General features: G+C 43.0%; 3 long non-coding RNA genes across 3 annotated transcripts; 2 read left to right on the top strand and 1 right to left on the bottom strand.

The window, feature by feature from the left end:
* Positions 1-4221: 4221 nt before the first annotated feature.
* On the top strand, positions 4222-17884 carry LOC145428197 (uncharacterized). Its single transcript, XR_013908423.1, has 4 exons — positions 4222-4636; positions 14730-14831; positions 14916-15038; positions 17672-17884. It is a non-coding gene; the product is annotated as an uncharacterized LOC145428197 (long non-coding RNA).
* LOC145428196 (uncharacterized) lies at positions 6688-8551 on the top strand. The gene is made up of 2 exons (XR_013908422.1): positions 6688-7606; positions 7870-8551. It is a non-coding gene; the product is annotated as an uncharacterized LOC145428196 (long non-coding RNA).
* Positions 8056-8852, bottom strand: LOC145428200 (uncharacterized). The gene is made up of 2 exons (XR_013908426.1): positions 8631-8852; positions 8056-8550 (listed from the first exon to the last, which is right to left on the bottom strand). It is a non-coding gene; the product is annotated as an uncharacterized LOC145428200 (long non-coding RNA).
* Positions 17885-17900: the final 16 nt, after the last annotated feature.

Raw genomic sequence — 17900 nt, forward strand, 5'->3', positions numbered from 1 at the left:
GACTGAGAACCTTCACAGACGTACTGTGCTTCAACATAATATTACTGTATTGTGTGTGTATAACCTCTTTTTAAGTTTTGTGGATATTATACATGGTTATGCTGAGGATATGTCGGCCAGTTTCTACTGGAAATGGCTTTTGGTTAAACTGTCAGCAAAGAATTTGCATTTGCACTGTTACATTTCTATATAACTTTAATGCACATAAAAAACAGCTGCTTGTTTAAGTGAAAATACAATGATGTTTTTGCACTAATAAAGTTGTGGAGTTGTAAAGTATTTTGTCTCGTGTCAGTTATATCGTCAGTTATATCGTTATTTCAAATTTTCAAATGCATATCGTGATAAATATTTTTGGTCATATCGCCCTGCTCCAATGTCTACAGAAGGAAGCTGGAGAACTGACCAATCAGCAGCTCATGTTGCTTCTAAATCTGCATGGGCTGCAGAGCTGCTGTGATGTTAGGGTTTTATTTTGTAGGTCCTCTGACTCTTCTTCCTGCTGCTGGTGAGTTCTGCTCTTTTTCTACTCAAGTGTCACCTCTGATTATGCTCACCTGCAGAAAATAACACCCACCCTCACTGTTTATTAATCTTAACGAGCAGCTCAGTCAGCTCAGAGATTAGCCTCGAGCTAACAAGCAGATCGGTTGTCAGAAGTCATTACAGCTGAAAGAGGTCGCTGCCGCACTTTCAGCTGAACATCCTGTCAGCAGGGCCTGCTGTAACTGTGAGGCGGAGGCTCACCTGTCATCTCCGTGAGTCTGCTGTGGCTCTCTGTGCAGCAAGAAAACACAGCCGGAGGCTCGGACAGAGCTGAGTCACTAAAGAAATACCTGTCAGAGTTAGGAAATAAACCCAGCCGGCGCACAGTAAATAGACTGAGCCGGTGAGTCACTGCTGATGAGTAAACGGAGCGCTGCTGGGACAGCAGGCAATGTGTTTGGATCGTCTCGGGAAACAAAACTTCATTGTTCATTTGGCCGACCAGGGACACATGAAACACCTGCTGAGCCACCACACCTGAGCTCAGGTAAGGTTGACCTCCAGCTGACCTGTGCAGAGGGCTGCTTCTCCCTGATCCTGGATCTGCTGGAGGCCTTTTCCTGCTGCCACCAAGCGCTGCTCAGTGGATTGTTGGGGTTTCCTTCCCCGTACTGCCCCCCCCCCCCCCCCCCCCTTAAAACCACACTCATGTTCCAGTGCATTCTGGGTAAACTGATCCAAAGCACACTGAGGCATCACCCACCCTCCTGTGTGAGTGTGTGTATCTGTGTGTGTGTGTGTGCTTTGAGAGGATGTGGGCTGATTTAATAAGCTTTAATAAGGATACAATACACACACACACAGTCGGGTTGTGCTGGTTCTGCAGTGATAAGTCTGCATTTCAGCTGCAGGGAACACACAGTCTCTCTGTCAGATTAATGTTAGCTTCATGAATCCGTCCCATTACTCTGACGTGCTTCTTCCTCCTCGTCTTCTCGCTGTCGGCACTGCTTACAGCGGGCTCGGCCAGCAGGACGTTCACACGTGTGTGACGTCATCACTGATGGATCTGATGAAGGACGCAGGAGGAGGCGAGGGATGAGGCGATGGACCACAGGCGTGAGCTCTTCGGCTCCATGTGGAGGCCACGCCTATTTCATGGACACATCCATGCAGATTGCATGCGTGTCACCTGTGCATGCGTCCCAGGTAGCAGAATGCAGAGCAGCATGACAGCAAAGATATGTTGACCTCAGACTTCCACCTGCTAAGACGTACGAGCTGGATTCAGCTGGGCTGCAGCTCGTCAGCAGCTAACAGCCCCGTGACTGAAGCTGCGATGACGAAGGTCCAAAAGTCTCTCACAGCACGGCGACGTTAACAGGAGACAAACTCAAAAATATAGATGATTGTGTCAGTGTTCATGGACGTTATTGGCTCATTCCTTCTTATTGGCTGAAATGTTTTATGGTCCATAAAAGTTTGACAGCTTAAGGCAGACTGACTCAGGTGATGGAAATACAAAGATGTGCTCATATTAACAAAATGATTTTGTCAGGAATAATTACAGCTCCACATTTCTGTTGGGTTACATTTGTGTTTTTGCCGCGTTTACTCGAACAAGTGTGAGAGTTAAAAGTTCCAGAGTGCTTTGGTCCGTCACTGTTACCACTTAGATATTGTCACTGCTCAGATTTAGGACATATTTGGATGTGTGTGTCCCAAATGATTCATTCTGAGGGTGAGAACGACCAGTGAAAGCTTCAGGCTTCTTTCTTTGATGGTTTCTGACACATTCATGGTTAAACATTGCCTCAGAGCGTGTTTCAAAAAAGGAATATTATTGAGTAATACTGAATTATGAATCTCCCAGCTCCCATCGTGTCACACTTCCTCTGTTTAGCAATCGAAGGTCGTCTCACTGCAACAGTTTAGCTCATGGCTAAAGCCAAAATCGATGTTAAGACTCATCATCTAAGATATGGAACTAACAAAGATCCCGTTTTTATCCTTCTGTAAACAGATCTCCTCTCTGTCGTTCTGGACTCCTTTTCCAGGTCTTGTTCTTATTATTATTGCTATTATTATTATTATTAGAGGCTTTCATCCTTATGTTTACTGTTAATTTGTGTTTTTTCTATTTAATGCGCAAATAAACAAAATCATTGTGACAACCAGTCAGACGGCATCTGTGGCAGGAAGGGCCTTCATGAGTACACACACACACACACACACACACACACACACACACACACACACACACACACACACACACACACACACACACACACACACACAGAGTGTGATTGATTATTGATCAGAAGAGCAGATGGTTTCTCTCCTGCTGCTTCAACACCAACTGAAGGCTGGCGAAGTGCCTCTGCTGCCCTCTGTTGGACGGATACTGAGCTACAGCAGGTAACCATCAGTGTGTCTCCATCAGCAGGGGTCTGTTCTTCGTACCTCGCTAAGTAAGTCGGCTGGATTTGATTGTTGACGTTTTCGCGTGATCTTGGATCGTTCGGTTCTCCGAAGCTCATCCGGGACTTGCTGTCATAGCAACAGAGCCGTAAGCGTAAACCTGCTCGGGAGCAGGCTTACTTTATGTAAACAGGATTAGATCGCGGCCACGCAGGTATGTCCGCTTCATGTATACGAAAGCAACAGCGATATTTTACCACTGTTTTACCATAAATACATATTGTCAATGTAACTGAAGATAATGCAGTATTTGATTCTTTTATTGATTTCACACAGATACATACAGGTCATTTCCTAAAAAAAGGGAAATGTACTATTAATCATTCTATTCCATGTATTTGATTATTTCAGATGTAATTCATATTTTAGAGTAGTAATAGTAAATTACTTCGTGTAATCAAGATGAGAGACCACGGCTATAAAAGCGAAGGTGGATTTGGGAAGCCTGTCGCAGCCATGTCCTGTCCGTATACGCGAGCCACCCATTGCAGAAGGTGCAAGATTGATAAGGAGAGTCCTCAGAATCCAGCGTATATTGCGGGATAGACAGGATCCTTTAGCTCAGCGCGACAGTGTGCTCATAGAGAGATATCGATATTCCCGTGAGGGTATTATTTACTTAACCAACTTGTTGACGAGGGGGTGCAGGACCACCACCTGTCTTTTTTTGCTCTGCCCTTTTCTTGGTTGCTGTTATGAACAAACAAACAGAGTATTTCAGGGTCTCTTTCCAAGAGACTAAAAGCAATATAAGTGATAAATATTACCATTCTGTAGAATATTCTTATATTTCACTTTTACTTGTTCCCATGTTCTAGTGGGTCCTGTTGTGGCTCTAATGTGAAAGGGGATATAATGTAATATAATATAATATGATATAATGTAATATAATATAATAGATTTACCCTACCGCCTACTGGTGTTGGCCAGAGGGGCCGATGGCAGCCTCGCTTCTGTCAGTCTGCCCCAGGGCAGCTGTGACTACAACCGTAGCTGCCTCCACCAGTGTGTGAATGTGGGAGTGAATGAATAGTGGCATTGTAAAGCGCTTTGGGTGCCTTGAAAAGCGCTATATAAATCCACTCCATTATTATTGTTATTATTAAATCACTTACGAGTTTAATTTGTCAGCAACTTCCTGCCAGCCCTCTCTCCTTGCTTTTGCAGCCTTTGCAGTGTTCCCTTGCGTTTTAATTAAACTCTGAAACTCCTGAAATCCCTCAATCAAGAGTTCTTGCTCTGCTGCCGAAAAATACCGAGCCGAGCGCGCTCCTTCGACATTTTCGCCAACCAATCAGAGGGTTGCCGATCAATGTTTCTACTATCGATGCGTAGCCCCTGTTAAGCCATCCAGTGATCTCACATTACTTCATCCAGCTGTACTAATCGTCAACAACAGGTATGTTCGAAGAACCGGAATAGCGAGCTCAAAGTTAGCGCGATGATTTGATCTTGGATGTAGTAAGCGAGGTACGAAGAACGGACCCCAGAGGAGATGGAAGCCTGAGACCTGGGACCGCTCGCAGTCAGCTGATTTGTTTGGTGGTTATGATCGGGATTCACTGTTAAACATTTCAGTCGGGAGCGGCTGGGACAGCTGCAAAAAAACTTCTTCCTCCTTATCTGAGTGCACAACCTTCGGGATTCCCACCCCCAAGAGACGGAAAAGGTGAGCGAGGGCCGGTGGTGTCCAGGTGAAACCAAGAAAGCTCCCCCGCTCTTTGTTTTTCTGGCGATGGCTATGTCTGTTCTTTGATCGGGGTTTCTCTGGCTGTGGAGTCCCTGCCCTGCCCGGCAGGTCCACAGGGCCCTATTTCAGGAAGCCGGTTTAGTGCAAACTCTGAGTAAGTATACCCTGAGTTAACGAAAACTCTGGGTTTTCGGTTTCACACAGCGATTAATTCTGAGTGAGTCACTATGACGACACACTCCGTGAAGCTAACCTGCCCCCTAGCAGGTTTACTTCAACTAACCCTGACCTTCTCCGCCTCTTTGTCAGAAACCTGACTGTAGGAAGTGTCAGACATGGCGTGCCCCTTCCTTGAAGAGCCAGTAGATGTTGAAGCCCAAATTCTCCGCAGAGCTCTCCACCGGGAGAGAGTGATTAGAGCGCGTTTGGACATTTTATCATTTCCTGATGATTTCCTGTGTGAACGTTACCGTTTCTCAGCACAATCTATAATTTATTTGAATAACATCCTCAGGCCTAATATTGCTCATGTGACACATCGCGGACATGCTCTCAGTTCTGTACATATTATTTGTATCGCACTTCGGTTTCTTGCAAACGGGAGCTTTCTGTACAATATTGGTGACGCTGAGCACGTTTCCAAGGCTACCGTCTGTCGGGCAGTCAGGAATGTTACAGTTGCACTGAAACGTCTCCTGTACTGGTTTGTGGTGTTCCCCGGTCATAGACCCACAAGATTTATCAAAGAGGGATGCCACAAAATTGCAGGTATCAGGATGAACGAAACTTAATTCATGATGTGGTGATACTTGGACTACTACTTAAATTTTACATTTATTCTCACGGTTCCCAGGCGTGATTGGCTGTATAGATGGCACTCACATTCCAATCATTGCTCCTTCAGTAAATGAAGGAGACTATGTGAACAGGAAGTCTTTCCACAGCATTAATGTACAGGTACATAGTTCCCTGTAGCATTTCAAACTAACAAATTATTTCATTATAGTAATGGATGCTAATTTGTGTTCTCTGCACTGTGAAGATCATATGTGATGCTGCCAACATTATCACAAATGTGGAAGCCAACTGCTCAGCCTCTGTGAGTGGTGGTGGTGGTGGAGGACCCCCACCTGTTTTTCGGGCCTCCGCTTTTTTTCTGTTGGCTATAACGGGCCACATTTGAGCATACAGAGTAAGCAAATATGTACTTGTAATGTGCTCAGATAATTTCAATAAGTGCTTACAGACAGAAAATTAATGTAGCCTCTAACTGCAATTGATTTACATGGGACAAACAGACCAAGCACTATGGCTCATACTACAATTACACCTTACCTGTTTGGACTATATTTTTATATTTCATTTTTACTTGCTGCCAGGAACGTTTGGGGCCTGTTGGGTTGCACCTGCGCTCACATCACAGCACAAAATAAAATGTATGAAATAAAAAATAACATATGATAAAATAACGTGTTAAATGGGTGGAAATCCCTCGATCAATGTTTAAATTAACACTCACGCATTGACTCTGTCGGCTATGTTTTGCCATGCATGCTCCCTTTCTTTTGCAGCTGAGCCTGTGTTACTTTTTCCCCGCGGAATTTGCATGTTATCGGCATATGCTGCCATCAGAATTTCGGCCTCAAGCGCTGTGAAATACATTGACCGCGCCTTCTTTCCCTCCGTCTCCATGGTGACTCGCTTAATCTGTGCTCCACTAATCAGGGCTTTATGTATCCTCGTGCGCGCGCTTAACTTGGGGTTAATAATAATAATAATAATAATAATAATAATAATAATGGATTGCATTTATATAGCGCTTTTCGAGAACCTCAAAGCACTTTACAATTCCACTATTCATTCACTCTCACATTCACACACTGGTGGAGGCAGCTACAGTTGTAGCCACAGCTGCCCTGGGGCAGACTGACAGAAGCGAGGCTGCCATATCGCGCCATCGGCCCCTCTGGCCAACACCAGTAGGCAAGTAGGGTAAAGTGTCTTGCCCAAGGACACAACGACCCGGGCCCTATTTCAGGAAGCCGGTTTAGAAAACTCAGAGTTAAAAACGATACTCAGGGTTGAGTAACCCCGAACTGTCCAACTCGGAATATTCGGTTTCAGAAAGGCTGATAACAATTAGTTCAGTCAACGCGGAGTTGCTTTAACCCCAAGTGAAGCGCGCGGACGAGGATACATAAAGCCCTGATAAGCGGAGCACAGATTAAGCGAGTCACCATGGAGACGGAGGGAAAGAAGGCGCGGTCAATGTATTTCACAGCGCTTGAGGCCGAAATTCTGATGGCAGCATATGCCGATAACATGCAAATTCCGCGGAAAAAAGTAACACAGGCTCAGCTGCAAAAGAAAGGGAGCATGCATGGCAAAACATAGCCGACAGAGTCAATGCGTGAGTGTTAATATAAACATTGATCTAGGGATTTCCACCCATTTAACACGTTATTTTATCATATGTTATTTTATTTGTTATTTTATACATTTTATTTTGTGCTGTGATGTGAGCGCAGGTGCAACCCAACAGGCCCCAAACGTGCCTGGCAGCAAGTAAAAATGAAATATAAAAATATAGTCCAAACAGGTAAGGTGTAATTGTATTATGAGCCATAGTGCTTGGTCATGTTTGTCCCATGTAAATCAATTGCAGTTAGAGGCTACATTAATTTTCTTTCTGTAAGCACTTATTGAAATTATCTGAGCACATTACAAGTACATATTTGCTTACTCTGTATGCTCAAATGTGGCCCGTTATAGCCAACAGAAAAAAAGCGGAGGCCCGAAAAACAGGTGGGGGTCCTCCACCACCACCACTCACAGAGGCTGAGCAGTTGGCCCTCAGCCAAAACAGTGGGCGCCCTGTGGCCGAAGGCATCTCTGCGGGGACATCCTCTGAGTCAATAACCCCGCAAGACACAAGTGCCTACATAAGGGGTAAATTCAAAATAATACATGATGTGCATACATCCTTTCTTCACAGTCACCTTTGCAGTGCTACTCATTCATTTGATAAACTCTTTACCATAATGGATTATTTTGTAGTGAAGTTATTTTCCTACTGATTTTGCCTTCCCTCAGTCTTGGTTGTCTTTGAGAGCATAATGATAATGAAGTGTAAGGTGCTTGGTATGTTTGTTAATTGCCATTTGGTCCCTTGTAAGTTATAAGTGACCTGTATAAACCTCATATTCTATCAGTTGATGGTGGTGGTGTACTGCATCTGGTGCAGCCTCCTGTTGAGCCAGACCAACATGCAGTTGTGAGTAATACTCCACAGATTATATGAGTTTACAGTAGAACAGCAATGTTGTTTATTTCTTTACTACAGGAAAATAATGAAGAAACATTGACAGCTGTTACAGAGGAGGAAGCAACAGAGACACTTTATGAGGTTTACATCTTTTAATACTTTGTGTACAGGAAACACAGGCGACCAATAAAGCCAGTTGAACAAAAAATCAGTTTATTCTTCTTTCAACATGTTGAGGTGATGGGTCAAAGGAAATGATTGTGACATATGGTGTCTCTGACTGCTCTTCCATCTTGTATGTCCGTGGGAGGGTCAGGATGTTCATGGTTTGGATCACTGCTGATGTTTGGTTCAGAAGGACAGTGTTCTCCTCTAATTGTGGCAATGTTGTGAAGAATCACACATGCCACAATAATGTCACATGCCCTTTCTGGGGTGACCCTGAGTCTTTGCAGGCACTGGAACCGGGCCTTAAGCATTCCGATAGTCATTTCAATTCTGGCTCTTGTCCTGCAATTAGCCAGATTATATCGCTGCTGTGGGCCCGGTTCAGGGTCAGGGTAAGGGGTAAGCAAATAGGGTAAACATGGATACCCCCTATCACCAAGCAAGTAGCCAGTGAACTCTCCTAAGAAAGAAGGATACACTTCAGTTCAAATGTCCCTGAAGCAATTGGTCTTTATATATTTTAAAGTATTCTCAACTCACCATGTCCAAATTTTGTGCTCAGTGTACATTCACGGAATATTTGTGAGTCATGGACAGAGCCTGGCCACTTGGCTTCCACATTTGTGATAATGTTGGCAGCATCACATATGATCTTCACAGTGCAGAGAACACAAATTAGCATCCATTACTATAATGAAATAATTTGTTAGTTTGAAATGCTACAGGGAACTATGTACCTGTACATTAATGCTGTGGAAAGACTTCCTGTTCACATAGTCTCCTTCATTTACTGAAGGAGCAATGATTGGAATGTGAGTGCCATCTATACAGCCAATCACGCCTGGGAACCGTGAGAAGAAATGTAAAATTTAAGTAGTAGTCCAAGTATCACCACATCATGAATTAAGTTTTGTTCATCCTGATACCTGCAATTTTGTGGCATCCCTCTTTGATAAATCTTGTGGGTCTATGACCGGGGAACACCACAAACCAGTACAGGAGACGTTTCAGTGCAACTGTAACATTCCTGACTGCCCGACAGACGGTAGCCTTGGAAACGTGCTCAGCGTCACCAATATTGTACAGAAAGCTCCCGTTTGCAAAAAACCGAAGTGCAATACAAATAATATGCAATGAACTGAGAGCATGTCCGCGATGTGTCACATGCGTAATATATGGCCTGAGGATGTTATCCAAATAACTTAGAGATTGTGCTGAGAAACGGTAACGTTCACACAGAAAATCATCAGGAAACCGAATATTCCGAGTTGGACAGTTCGGGGTTACTCAACCCTGAGTATCGTTTTTCACTCTGAGTTTTCTAAACCGGCTTCCTGAAATAGGGCCCAGATCGGCGGCAAAAAAAACAGGGTTTGTCATGTGAATACGTTGAAACTAGTGATGTGTGGTTCACGAACGAAATGGCTCTTAGAGCCGGCTCTTTGGCGTGAATGACGCGAGCCGGCTCCTTATCGCGAGCCGTGGGGGTTTTTTTTTTTTCTTTCTCGCTCTCTCTCGCACTTTTTTCACACTTCACTCCGCACACGAGCCTTGTGCTTTATGCTGGGCAGAGGGGGGGTAGCACAGGAACAGACCAGGAGGGAGAGAGAGAGCCGGGACAACAATGTCACATTAGAAAGGTATAGTAATCATACACAACTATTTTCAGTTGCAGGTGATAAAGGATTCAGAAAGTTTATTCATGCAGGTCCATATGACAGAGAATATGCATCTTCGTTTTGTTTTCATATTTTAATTTGTATTTAATTGTGTTGTGGTTTGCAGAGTTTTGTGTTGTTTCACTTTAAATTTGTGTAACCGAGGACAAGGGATGAGTAAACGGGGCAAAGAAATAATTAATCATTTATTTATTACATGAGTTAAACATACAAATTCCCAGTCGTTTCCAGACAGGACTTACAACACATCCTGCTGATATCCCAGCTGCACATGAGACTTACCACACAAACTGTGCGAAATAACACTACAACCCGTCACACCCCGCTTAGCGACACTGCAATCGTGGCACACACTGCAAACAATTCGGGTCTCAGCGCAGCTGGGAATCAGTGCTATGTATGGCCTGTGATCTGAGAGATAAAGGGAAGTGGCACAAACAATTAAAATAAAAAAAAAACAAAAGAGAGGTTAGTCCGCCCTTACAAAACTTACTCTCAATCAATAACCGCCTCTACGGCTGGACGGACTAACCAAAACAAAATTACAAATCAATCAAAAGAAAAAAAAAAAAGGACAAAAAAAAAGGACAGCAGAGACAGCACAGAATATTGATCAGTTTCCCTGCGCGCAGTCGATCTAGGGCTTGATCAATTCTTCTATTAAAATTCGTGGTCACACGACAGTATACCCACTCGCACCTGAGTGAATTAATTGCCTCTGGTTTTTTCCACAGAAGAGCGCTAACTTCACCCCACACACCCACTACCTTTTCACAGCTCTTCAGCCAATCACCTGGCAGAGAGCAACAAACTGCCAGGTGACACTTGTTACATTTGTAAAAGGAAAAAGCTGAAAATGTAAATAGTTAAAAGTTGAAATGTGAATAGTTGATTTTTGTATTATATGATTTATTTATTACATTTTATGTGGAGTGAATAAATAAAAGTATATTTACGGTGGCTCCTAGAGACAAAGCACGTACAAACTTCAAATCACGTACGAACCCTGAAGCACATACAAACTCCAAAACACGTAAAAACACGTACAAACTCCAAAACACGTAAAAACTCAGAAGCACATATAAACTCAAAACACGTACAAAAGACAACAGAAGTGCGTGTTTGTGTTTTGGAGTTTGTACGTGCTTTGTCTCTGGGGGCCACCGCTTATATTTATATATAAATATATATATAAATAAAACCACTTTTTTTTTTTACATTAGTAATTTCTTTTTGCATAATTTTATATTATTGTTAATAATAAATTAATTAAAGCAACAAAACAACCTGAAGAGCCGGTTTGGAGCCGAAAGAGTCGCCTCTTTTTAGTGAGCTGAGCCGAAAGAGCCGGTTCTCTAAAAAGAGCCGGAAATCCCATCACTAGTTGAAACTGTTCTATCCCTGTAAACAAAATACAGCAGCGCCCCCGGTGTGCGCTGTTGCCATCCTCCCCGCTTACAAACTGTCGGATGACGGATTATCTGGGAGGGATGATGCATTAGGTAGTGGGCTGAAAAATTCAGTAATTTTAAATGATCTTGAATCATTGCCGATTTACCTGAAACTGCTCAAACTGACATCATTACTCTGATAAAAAATAATTTGTCACTTTTATCTGATCACCCGCGCCAAGCGACTGTCTTATGTCATGACATTGATGTGGAGGGGCATAAGCCAATTAAACAACATGCGTACCGGGTGAATCCAGTGAAAAGGGAAATAATGCAGAGAGAAGTCAATTATCTCCTAGAGCATGGCTTAGCTGTTCCAAGTGCTAGCGCATGGAGCTCTCCATGTGTGTTTGTGCCCGAGTCTGACAACACTCCTCGATTCTGCACGGATTATCGAAAGGTGAATGCGGCCACTAAAGCAGACTCTTTCCCATTACCTAGGATGGATGACTGTGTTGATCGGGTGGGATCCGCTACTTGTGTGATCAAATTGGATTTATTAAAGGGATATTGGCAGGTTCCTTTAACCGCAAGAGCGTCTGCATTCGTTACCCCCGATCACTTCCTTCAGTATACCGTGATGCCCTTTGGCTTGCGTAATGCGCCAGCGACATTTCAGCGCCTGATGGCTAAGGTTTTGGCCGGGGTCCCTAACTGTGATGCCTACTTAGATGATGTGGTCATTTATTCTGCTTCCTGGAGCAGTCATCTCCAAACCCTCTTAACTATTTTCAAGCGTTTCGAGGAAGCATCGCTCACTGTAAATCTGACCAAATGTGAGTTCGGAAAAGCCACCATCACCTAGCTCGGAAAGCAGGTGGGTCATGGCCGAGTGTGCCCCGTAACCGCAAAGGTGGAGGCTATTATTGAGTTTCCGATTCCACAAACAAGGAGGGCGTTACGCCACTTCTTGGGAATGTGTGGTTACTACCGCAGTTTCTGTAAAACCTTTGCCTCTGTAGTCACTCCCCTGACTGACCTGTTCAGCCCGACCAAACCCTTCACATGGACTGCGGCGTGCCAAACTGCTTTTGAGTCAGTGAAAACTTTACTGTGCAGTGCCCCAGTTTTAGTAGCACCTAACTTCGTGTCTCCTTTTAAGTTGGAGGTGGACGCCAGCGCAACTGTAGCGGGTGCGGTCCTGCTGCAAGTAGATCAACACGGTGTGGACTGTCCAATCTGCTATTTCTTGAAGAAATTCAATAAACACCAAATGAACTATAGCACCATCGAAAAGGAAGCACTTGCATTGTTGCTAGCCTTACAACACTTCGAGGTCTACATTGGGTCTAGCTTCGTGCCCGTTCAAGTTTTCACAGATCATAATCCACTTGTGTTTCTTTCGCGAATGCAAAACTCCAATCAGCGACTCATGCGCTGTCAGGGTTCCTGGATCATTGACCCAGTGTCTTTTTTCACATGTATGTTTCCTGTTTTATTGTGTCGGTCATCTGTCTGTGTGCTGTATGGTTACTTCTACTTCCTGTGTCGTTAGTCAGGCTTGGTTAAGCGGTGTTGTCACCTGTTTCTATTCTTCATCTTTATCCGATGTATTCAAGCCCTCTGTTTCCCTCCGTTGCTTTGTCATCGGCAATTCTGCATTTTCAGATCAGTCATTCAGTTTAGTAACAGCATCTTTACAGGTCTACCTAAAAAATCAGTCAGACAACTACAGCTCATTCAGAACTCTGCTGCTCGAGTCCTCACTAAGACCAAAAAAGTGGACCACATCAGTCCAGCTCTGAGGTCTTTACACTGGCTGCCTGTCCGTCAGAGGATAGACTTTAAAGTTCTGATGCTGGCCTACAAAGCTCTGAATGATTTAGGACCAAAATACATCAATGACCTCCTGACCCAGTATGAACCTTCCAGATCCCTCAGGTCATCTGGATCCGGTCTTTTATCAGTTCCCAGAGTCAAAATTCAAATTCAAATTTTATTTGTCACGTACACAGTCATACACAGTACGATATGTAGTGAAATGCTTGGACAACTGCTCGTGACCTAAAGAAAACAAAAAAGGAAAAGGCTATGAATAAGAACCAGAACCAGACACGGAGAAGCTGCATTCAGCTTTTATGCTCCTTATATCTGGAACAAACTCCCAGAAAGCCTCAGATCAGCTGAAACACTCAGTTTATTTAAATCCAGGTTGAAGACTCACCTGTTCTCAGCTGCATTTGAATAAAGCACCAAATCCACACTTTTAAGCTTAAATTTCAAAACTTACATTTAACTACTGATTTTATCTACTGTTCTGATTTTATCTGTTTTGATTTTATATACTGTTTTGTTTGTTTGTTAACTAGTTAGTTTGTTTGCTTGTTTTAATAAATTTTAAATCATGCTTTTTATTTGTTTTTGTTTCTAATGTCTCTGTAAAGCACTTTGAATCACCTTGTTGTTGAATTGTGCTATACAAATAAACTTGCCTTGCCTTGCCTTTCATATTCTGCTCATCTTGTCTTCATGATAAACACCGTGCACATATACTCTAAAATTCACACACTGAACGTGACATGGCGATGCACATTCTAAGTGGATGGACGGTGTTAAAGGCAGTACTACACAGGTGAGAGTGAACACACTGCAGCAGGTAGATAACATCATCATCCACCTGCATGAGAGGCTGAGGCAAACTGAAGACAGTCGAGAGCATATTTCACCTGCAAGCACCGGTGTTAGGTTCACCTTTGTGACATGTGACATCAAGGCAACTGCTCTGAAGTCGCCAGAAGGGGATGCTTTCTTTGGTACCAGCACTAAGCATGATGTTGATGTCCTGGCGTCTCTGTTGGCCTGAGCAGTGAAGGAAACGGGTCCAGGTGCTGAGGTCCGGTGCAGCCTGATATGACCTCTAGTTTCTAACCAGTGCACAGCTCGTCTATCGTTTCCTGTTTATATTTCCTTCAATGCTGTATTTGGTTTGCAGCATTAAGACCTTTCACTGGTCTTGGAAACTTTATTGAAACAAGTCACTGCATCAAATCCAAAATAAGAAAAGTTTTCTCTGAAAACTTTAAAAATTCCCAATTTTGATATTCAGTGTTGTAGTTGGACTCTGTATTTTAAACAGTTTATTTGATGCCTCTTTCTCCCGCCACACGCCTGCAGCTGGCTGGAAACTCCTCGGGTGTGTCTGCAGTTTCTCCATCAGTCCAGCAGGCGGAGCCAAACTCACACAGACTGTTCATGTGGTGAAGAAACTTTATTACTGATCTCACAAATACAGGCCATTTACCATCTCACAACATCCATAACAATAACATTACCTTATCAACTCAACATCACTAATCAATCATCGATTGATCATGTTTATGTGTGTAGAACTGCAGCGGTGGCGAGGCAGGCTGTGTCAGGTTTGTGTGATGTCACAGACTTTGGGCGGGGTTTCAGTGCGGTTATCCGAATCTCAGCCCGACTGTGGACAAATACACTTATAGAGGTATGCGCGTGCGCGCGCACACACACACGTGTAGGTGGTGATGTTATTGCATTTCTCCTTACAGACTCCTTATCAGAACTATGAGCTTGTTTCCTTTGCATCTTATGACGTCATCAACACATCATCAAAGGTCCAACCGCTACTGCCGGACAGTGGACACACACAGGTACTACACACACACACACACACACACACACACAACAGTTCCGTAGTTGAGGTGCTAATTTGGTAACTTTGTGTGTGTGTGCAGACTCAGCTCAGAGTATTGTGGCGTCCTCCAGACGGTGAGAAAAGTGTTCCCATTGGCTACATCATTCTGTCAGTCATCTGTGCGCTCCTCCTCCTCTGCATTCCCTGTTTCATCTTCTGGAAGGTATCAATCAATCAATCAATCAACCACTACTCAGCCAGTCATGTACAGACTAGAGATGGCACAATACCACTTTTTTATGTCCGATACCGATATCATAAATTTGGATATCGGCCGATACCGATATGAATCCGATATAGTGTGTTTTTAATCAATAACACAGTTTTTTAATATCTTGCTGCATTTTGTATAAGTTCATACTCAAGTTTAAATAAACAACAACACTAATGCTATTCTGTTATACCTGTATGTAAAAAATACACTGCACCCAAAATATTTCATAGTTCAGCAATACTGATCAATCTAATAAACTTAAACCTGCTCAATCCTCCCTATTCTGGTATTTTAAAGAGTACTTAGCATAAATATTAAGCAACCTAACTAATAGGGTTGCAAACTCCCAGCAAAATAAAAATAAGGAACCACCCCTCACGCGCCACCTCATGATGCTTAATCGACGTAATCAACCTTAATTTGATGCAGTGTGAAAAAAAAATGCACAGAAATCAATTATTTTTCAAGAAATATTAAATAGATTCAACATCTTTCTTCAGTAAAATTGCAGACTGCACAGATGGTACCTTCCCAAAGGAAAAAGTACTATAGCTTACTAGGGTATATTAGACTTAACAGTTACTATATACAATAATGGACTTCTATACATTTTACATCAGATTAAAACTTTGGGTGTAAGATTCAGATAATTATTTATTAAAAGCTAGACATTTTAAATGAGAATAAGAAAGAAAAGTATGTCTTTGTGCCCCCTTTTCCCTGTTAATGCCCTATCGGCCCCCCTGGCTAAACTTTGTTAGATCCGCCCCTGCACAGTTACCAGCCGTCAGCTACATAGAAAAAGATCCTGGTGTAGAAAGTAATAATAAATAAATTCTAACAACAGCTGATCAAGCTTAAACGTGCTGCTGTTGTTCAGCCGCTGGTTTCCTCTTTCTGGTGCAAAGTGGGCCAAAAACAAACAAGAGACACTGACTTGCGACAGAAAAGCCGATCAGCTGATCATTAAGCAGTTTCATGATTGAAGTAGCAGCCGGAGAGAGAGACGCAGTCGCTTGTTAAGCTTAACGCAGGAATGCTTTACAAACATTCAGAGATGGACTTACACACTTGCTTTACTTCTCTCGGGGTAACTTTGTCAGAGATGAAATGCCGGGTTGCTAGCGAAGCTCCACATGCTATCCAGACCACCGACAGGTCCCGCATGCCACAGCCGCTCTATCACGTGATGCATACTGCTCCGACTGCTAACGTTCTGAGGTGAGTTACGGCGCGTTGCAAGTTTTGTGAGGTGCTTTCCTGATATTTAATGGATCGGATTACATTTTTTATTTTTCTCCGATATCCGATCCAGTAATTTAGGTCAGTATCGGACCGATACCGATACGTAATATCGGATCGGTCCATCTCTAATAAAAATAAGTATCAGGTAAAATAATCCGATTGGATACCACGTAAGAACAATAAATATATCACTTTCTGTTGTAACCCTCAAACTGAAAGGTAATGTAACGACACTCATTTTCACTTTTTCACAAAACTAAAACATCACTACTCCCACGTCTAATGTCTGTAATGGAGTCGGAGTGAACTGGATCCGCACTCTGTGCTAATGCTCGCTAGGCAGGGGAACACATTTTGTCGGTACCTTGGTGCAACACAGATCCTGCCACAGTTTGTTCCCCTGGTTCAAATCACGGACAAACAGTATCCCACAGGTGTTTCTGTTTTTAAACTAGTGCTGCCAATATTAACGCGTTAATACGCCGTTAACACAGCTAAATGTGTTAGCGCGATCATCACGATTAACACGATTAAAATTGTTAATGTGCTTAACGCGTCTGGAGCGCAGAATGAACAAACTTCGGACAAACTGCCTCCAGTGATTTTGAGTCTCCTGCGTTATAGACCAGTTAAATGTTAATCGCGTTAGTTGTGATGACGGCGTTAACGCGCTTAAGCTGCATTAATGCGTTAACGCCGAGTAACCCTCACACAGACTAAACTGCGTAAACTTGTTAACGGGGATTTGACCATTTTGATGCGCTAACACGGGTCAGGTGCATTAACGCGTTAGCGCTGACAGCACTATATTAAACCCATTTTGCACAGAGAGACATTATTTAAAAATGTGTTGATAGCACTGTTGAATATTCTTACACAGTAAAAAAACAACAACAAAAACAACTATATGTAAAATAATTACACCATAAAGATGGTTTGTTTTTCTGTGGCTTGTTTAATAGCAATCTGTAACGTATTGCAGTGACTTTTATTGGCTGAACTGTTTTCAAAAGGTTTGAGGTGTGAAATAAACTGCAACAGAGTTTGAAAACAAAATATGTGTGTGTGAGTGTGGTTTGGGGGGTTCTTGTAAAACATAGGGGTCGTAGCAAAAAAAGTTTGGGAACCACTGATTTGGAGGATGTTTATGATTAATTAGCGGTTCGTGTCACATTCCGTTTGTCAGCTCCACAGTAATGTGATGATTACTGAACTAAATTCAGTTTGTACCTGTGCAGGTATCCTCAGTCACCGTGACGACCACGCTGAAGTCGCCTCAGCTAGTTTTCGTCTTTGTTTTGTGTTCACATGTAAAATGTGTGTGTGTGTGTGTGCAGCTTGGTTTCTTCAGGCGAACTCTCCCCAAAGATGAAGACGATGATGAGGATGAGCAGTGTTTGTCTGAAGGTCTTATGACTGAATAACACCGAGTGTCACATGATCACTGATGAAGCGGGAGGTGCTCTAATTATTGATCGACATCTTAATAAATGTCTGCACTGCAACATGTTTATCAATAAAGTTCACTTTCAGTAAAACTCAACAACAAACGTCTCCATCTGTAAA

This window comes from Astatotilapia calliptera, chromosome 4 (assembly GCF_964374335.1).
Source record: "Astatotilapia calliptera chromosome 4, fAstCal68.1, whole genome shotgun sequence".
NCBI classification, from domain to species: domain Eukaryota; kingdom Metazoa; phylum Chordata; class Actinopteri; order Cichliformes; family Cichlidae; genus Astatotilapia; species Astatotilapia calliptera.